The sequence below is a fragment of the Branchiostoma belcheri genome, unplaced genomic scaffold (genome assembly GCF_001625305.1).
Source record: "Branchiostoma belcheri isolate BF01 breed outbred unplaced genomic scaffold, Haploidv18h27 scaffold402, whole genome shotgun sequence".
NCBI classification, from domain to species: Eukaryota; Metazoa; Chordata; class Leptocardii; order Amphioxiformes; family Branchiostomatidae; genus Branchiostoma; species Branchiostoma belcheri.
The window spans coordinates 76,695-83,420 of record NW_017804024.1 but is presented as its reverse complement, the minus strand read 5'-3'; positions in this window follow the sequence as shown (position 1 = coordinate 83,420).

The following is a 6,726-nucleotide window of genomic DNA, read 5'->3' as shown; positions in this document are numbered from 1 at the left end:
GGTCTACTGTCTTGGTCCAGTGTCACAGACCATCTGGCTTTACCCATGTAGCTTACACCACAACTCCTTGGCACTTGCTGGAGTGATGGACGGTTGATTCTTTTAGTATGTTCTCCTTATAATTCTTACATTTGCCATTAATGGATAGTTTTTCTGAAAGCTGTCAACACGGAAGAGTTTGCCTTGAATCAGACTTCAGACAATGCAGAATTCAATGGTAAGTTTTGTACATTTTTGTACACTTCACGATCAGGGTAAATTGATGGATGAACCAAAAGAATCTTGATGTGCAAAACTTCAAAAAAATTTAGGTGATTGATATCTTTACGTTTGTTATATGAATAGACAATTTGATGCATAGACATGTCAGAAGTGTTACATGTTTTTCTCAATATGCTAGGTTGAAAGAACACAAACAGCAGTCAAATGCTACCCGTGGGATTGAATGTGCTGAAATCAAACATCAACTTCACCATGCCTTTGGCTTCCTCAGTGACTAAGAATTAGGTCATTCAGTGAGGGGTGCTTTCCCTGATGTTTCACACAAGAGATTTCGGGTTGGAGGGAAACAGAAATACTTCTACTGTGGGCTACAGTGGTTGGATAAATCTGCTGGAAATTCTGCTGTTCTAGAAGAGCCAGCTTTGGCGTAAACAGAGATAAACCTCATGATCCTGAGGACCATGGTTATGTAGAAGACAGAGAGTCAAGGACAGATTGTGGATCTACAAGTACAGTCTGTATGGATAGTCCATTCAGTTATTGACCCCCTTTCACTGACAGCCCAGGAGTATCCAGTACATCAGCATCAAGCAACACAACTAAGCTTTCAATTAAATCATCAACAGACACTGTCACTGCCTTGGAGGGTCAAAAATGTTACTTTCCGGACTATGGCATGACTTCTTTGCTAATGAAAAACATCCAAAAGAAAGTTGACACAGAGTGTATCAGTTGCTTTTGTGACCCGTGCGTGAGATCAAGGCCACAGAAATGGCTCAGGGAGGGGAACTCCACAAGGTCACGGAAACAGTCTGCTATACCGTGAGATCAAGGCCAAAGATACTCCTCTTAGTGCACCTTAGCTAAGTCCTGTTATAACTATGTAAATTCTATCTGATAATTCTGATTTTATTGCCCCATTTTCATCTGACATGTATGTATGTATATTGTTGTCTCTGTCCCCAAGGTTAGCCCTTTAAAATAGTCCTGGCACTAGTTGGGCAACCTTGGCTGTCCTCTGTACAGCTGAACCAATAAATAAATAAATCAAGGCCAAAGATATGGCTGGGGAGTGGAAACCCACCAGCTAACGAAAACTCTGCTACACAGAAATCCTAGCATTGTAAAAAAAGTACTAGAAAGTTAGACCGTTAAACATGTATCCTATGAGGTAAGAGTTTTCTGTGGTTGCATTAGTGATAAATTGATGTACACAGTCTGATTCACCCCTCACATATGCGAATACAACCATAGTTTATACAACTGAGATGTATAAACTATCAACTCCCTGTCCGTACCGCATTTTATACTGTCCAATTATACATCACATGCTATTCGCTAGAGAGTTTGAGAGCAAGATCATACAGATCACCACAGATCCACAGGTTAGTTGGATATCCTAATGGGTTTCAGTAAGTTACTGGGAATTAAATTTAGACAGCAAAACCCCAACAATTAACAAAAAATGGCTGCAATATCCAAGACAACTAACTAAACTAAGCTAACTAAACTAAACCAGCCCCCACTGAGCCAGTGGCACAGTCCCCGAAGTCTGGGTTTCCAAGAGGCTGGGCAGTTTAAAATAGACCTTTTGTAGCAGCCGTTTGGTCTGCTACAAGTTAATCAATTAACTTCAGTAAAGATCATTGACTATTTCATAATTGACTTTTTGCAGGTCTTTTATTTTAGCTGCAGGTGTTCTGTATGGTTTGGTCCTCATCTGAGTCACAGCTAATCCATGTTTTGTGATGTTCATCTCAGGAGTTGCTGTAGGGGAAACAGGAAGATAAGGGTTGTTAGTGTTACTGTTGCTCCGACACAGTTCTCTAATTGAATGTCGGAACCGACCAGACAACACGGTACAATTTTGTTTTCTGTCTAAGAAAAGTCTACTCTCACAGTTCCTATCTGCTAAATTGATTCTCGGTTAATATTTATTAAATATATGGATACCTTCTTCCTGCATTAACACGAATAAAATATGTGTGTTCGGCTGTGACATCAATTGGGACAAATAGTCTGAAGATATAACCTAGTACACAGGTCTCGTCTCCAACACGTAAACAAGATAAACTATCACAGATGTCAGTCGTGGTCAGCCTTACACGCAATTCTTGGCAAAGTTTTTCCATGAACAATTTAAAGTGGCCTAATTGTACTCAGCATAGTGCAGGGCGTTTTCAACAATTGTAAACTTGTTCGTTAGAAAACAAAAGGTTACGACAAAATGATTATTGGTGATCGACGAGACACATTCGCCATTCCACAAGCCGCCGTGCACAACACTGCGCGACTCAACTAAACGGCAGAATCAATCATCTTTCCTGCACATTAGTGCACAACAACTTGTCCACATTTATATACAAGTAACCATAACAATTTACAGATTCATTCTACGTAAAGTAACAATCACAGAAACAATTCGGAACAAAACTGGCCTGGCATTTGTCTCCAACCTCACTCCACCGGCCTTCCTCTCCAACTGAAGCTGTGGTCGTGTGATGTGGGATATTAACCTGTATTCATCCGCCACGGAACTGATAAGCTGTATATAAACGGCTCTAAATCATGAAAACAAGGATATGTGTAGTTTTGTTTGGACAAATATAGCATTCTACACAGATACCGTCAAAAACAAACACTAATTACTAGATATTTCCTCCTTGTCACGTACTACTTTCTGGCGGCACTTGTGTACGTTCTGTCTGGGGCGGCTATTCGGTGGCGAGGCCGTGCGAGGCTCACTTGGGGTCTAGTAGGATTCTAGTAGGAACGTGAAGCATCTCATGGCTAATAATCAAGTAGGTAACTTGTAGCTACCACGAGGGTGCTGATTTGAATTTGCCTGGGATACGCTGGTGTACAGCAGATCGCTCTTCTAGTAGCAGGCATATTGCAGTTCGTATACAATATTACACATGACATTATTAGCCATGTCTCGAAGCCAAGCCGAGGTCTAGAGAGAGAGAGAGAGATTAGCCATGTGATATTTGGGGTTTACGGAAAGGGCTGGGCGCCTGCCCGGCTTTGGGGTTTACGGAAAAGGTGATCATGGCTAGGGCTAACTTGCAGGCTGCCCTTTCTGGGCTACAAAGGTTGTGAAAGGATGTTAATGGGGGTTTGGTCTCTAGCAAATTTCTTCTTCTTCTTCTTTCCCGTACGTGCACAACCTCAATAAGTTGAGGGCTCCGGCACGGTGAGGGGTAGGGGTTTTTGGTTTGGATTTGGGGTGTCGCTCTTATTTTGTATTGTGTATATGTGTATTGTAGTCTGTTGGCTACAGACTACAAGCTCCTCAGTGGGCAGGGGCGCCACTCCCTGTCCGCCAGCTGGGTGGCGGTGAGTACCCGTGATTCTTGTTTGGGGTTACAAGGTGTGAATGGCATTTTTAAATGCCTGCAGTGACTTGGCTTTAACCACACTATCTGGTAGGCGGTTCCATTCTCTAACAGTTTTAGAGAAGAAGGAATTTAGGTGATAGTCAGCTCGTGAGCTTGGAGGGTGGAGGGCTAAGCTGTTTTCAGTGCGAGAGGGAGCTCGTAGCCCCTTGCTTGCTAGCGGCATGTGCATAGCTACAATGTTATTTGTGATCTTATAAAACATCTGTAAGCGGGCGTTTCGCCTCCTTTCTACGAGCAAAGGCCAGTCGAGTGTGACTAACATGTTAGCCACACTAGACTGCCGTCTGTAGCGGCGGAGGGCAAATCGAGCTGCCCTTCTCTGTCCACAGCCTCCAGGTTCCTTATATTACTTTGGGTATAAGGATCCCATACCGTCTGACAATACTCTAGTATTGGGCGCACTAGGGTTTTGTAAGCCCGGGCTTTGACCTGTGGATTTGCAATGTTAATATTGCGTCTCAGGAAGTTAACGGTATTGTTGGCTTTTGAGGATACGTGATCTATATGAAGGTCCCATCGTAAATCTCCAGATATGAGGACACCAAGATATTTGACAAAGCTGACATGTTTGAGAATATGCCCATGCAGGGAGTGAATCACCCTGGCATGAGACCGTCATGTAAATCATGGTATCGTCCGCAAATAAGCGAGCTGTAGAGTGTAAGTTTTCAGTGATATCATTTATGTAATACAAAAACAGGCAAGGTCCGAGCACCGAACCCTGTGGGACCCCTGAAATGACATCCAATTTGCTAGAAGTCACCCCCTCGATGACCACTGACTGGGTACGACAATGAAGGAAGTCTTCTATCCAGCTCCTGATCTGAGGTTCAATGCCGTACCACTGAAGCTTCCGGATGAGTCGTTTGTGGCCTACTAGTACCTTATCGAAGGCTTTAGAGAAATCAAGCACACAGACATCTGTCTGGAGACCTTCCTGCATGTTGTTTACAATGTCATGAACAAGTTCCAGAAGCTGTGTCTCACATGACCTTCCGGGTCGAAAACCGTTTTGTAGCTGATAGAAGAGATCATGCTGTTCCGCATGCTTCATCAGGCTACTACAAATAACATGTTCCATTAACTTAGAAGCAATACAGGTTAAGCTAATAGGTCTGTAGTTTGCTTTATCGTACCTTTGGCCTTTTTTAAAGATCGGAGTCACGTTTGCGTGCTTCCAGTCATCGGGGATTTTACTTGTTAAGAGTGATTTTTTAAATATTCGTGTCAAGGGATCAGCTAGCTGTTCAGAGAGTTCTTTAAAGATTTTTGGACTAAGGCCATCAGGGCCAGCAGCTTTTGTTGGATTAAGGTTTTGTAGTAATTTCAGAACTCCTTGTTTGTGGATACTAATTTTAGGCATAGGTTTGGTCTTCCTACCACGTCGAGTAGGTATTGCTGGAGTCTCACGTGTGAACACGGAGTGGAACTGTGCATTTAGAAGTTCTGCTTTTTGCTGTGGATCAGTGATAAGTCTACCTTTATCTTTCAGTGGTGCAATTCCAGAATGGTCAGTACGCTGATGTTTAATAAACTTCCAGAACTTCTTTCTACATGTGTCACTGTTTTCGTCACTCTCTGGAGTGATGATTTCTTCTACATACTCCCAGTAGGCTTTCCTCAGCTCACGCTGTACCTCGCGTTTGAGCCTCAGAAATTTTGCCTCCAAAGACGGGCGTCCAGTCTTTTTACTAGCTTTATATGCTTTGTCTCTGTGTCTGATTTTACGTCGTAGGTTTGGGTTTAACCATGGGTGAGAGTCCTTTCTTTTAGTTGTACGATGTGGGATATAAGTATTTATCCCCTCAAGGAGTCCGTTTTTCATAATGTTCCAGAGGTGGTTTATATTAGATGATGGCTCTGCGGCCCGTACTTTATCAGCTAGGTTATTTGCAAACTCTCTGAAGCCTTCCCAATTTGCCTTGGCATAAATAGGGACTTTGCGCGGGATTTGCCGCCGCCTCAGAGGTTTCACCTCCAACTCTGTGTATACTGCAAGATGGTCACTTATCCCGGGGATTACCTGAGTTCTGTTTATCTGTGCCGGGCGGTTTGTAAGTTTACAGGGTGTTTACACCGCGAGTTGGGTCTTCCACTATTTGGGTGAGGCCATTATCTTGCATTGAATCAGCAAATTGTCTGTGTTTTGCAGAATGACTGGTTTTGGGTTTCAATGTCTTATTCCCCCAATCCCAGCCTGGTAAGTTAAAGTCGCCACCAAGTAGGATAATGTTCTTATCGCTAGAGGAGATCCTTCGCAATGAGTGGTCCAGTATGTCTGTGGTGGTGTCATCGCCCTCAGTGGGTCGATAACAAGCACCAACATATAATGTCTTGCAACCTTGCATGGTGATCTTGACCCAGAGTGTCTCAGCTGAGTCGGACTCGAGAGTCTCTTCACGGCTGTTTACTAAGTCACTGTTTACGGCTATAAGTACCCCCCCACCGCGAGTGTTTACTTTACTTCTATCCCGTCTATGAACACTAAACTGGGCACAGAAGTATTCTGATGTCAGTATACCCTGGTGGAACCAGGTTTCGGTCAATATTACTATGTCAGGTTTTGTACAGTCGATAATGTTATAAAAGGGACCCTTTTTATTAACAAGAGACTGGCAATTTAGGTTGAGAATACGCAATGGGCGTCCAAGCTGTAAGCTTGGTCTTGGTTTGATCGGTGATGAGGCATGCAAAGGTGAGGATATATTGTCGGGATTGACAGAATGTAGGCTACCAAAACTTGAATCTGAGGTACTAATACTTGACTCCTGTGATTGACTGACTCTGTGGAGATCAATAAAACTGAGCTGTAATTTGGTCCTGCACAAATTGCACAGGTCCACACTTCACTACTCTCCCCCAATCTGTTGTAGGTAGAGTCATGAATATTCTGGCAATCTGCATGAAACCATGTATTGCAATCTTCACACATGATACCCTTATCATCCCATGTCACTGGTTCGTGGCAGGAGCCACACAAATATGCTGTACTGCTCATGTCGGAAGCCTCAGTGTCGGCACCGTCAGGGCCAGGGTTTAGCTCAATATCACTGGAGGTGAACATGAGCATGATGGAAATACATGCAGTGCTTCGCCTATCCAC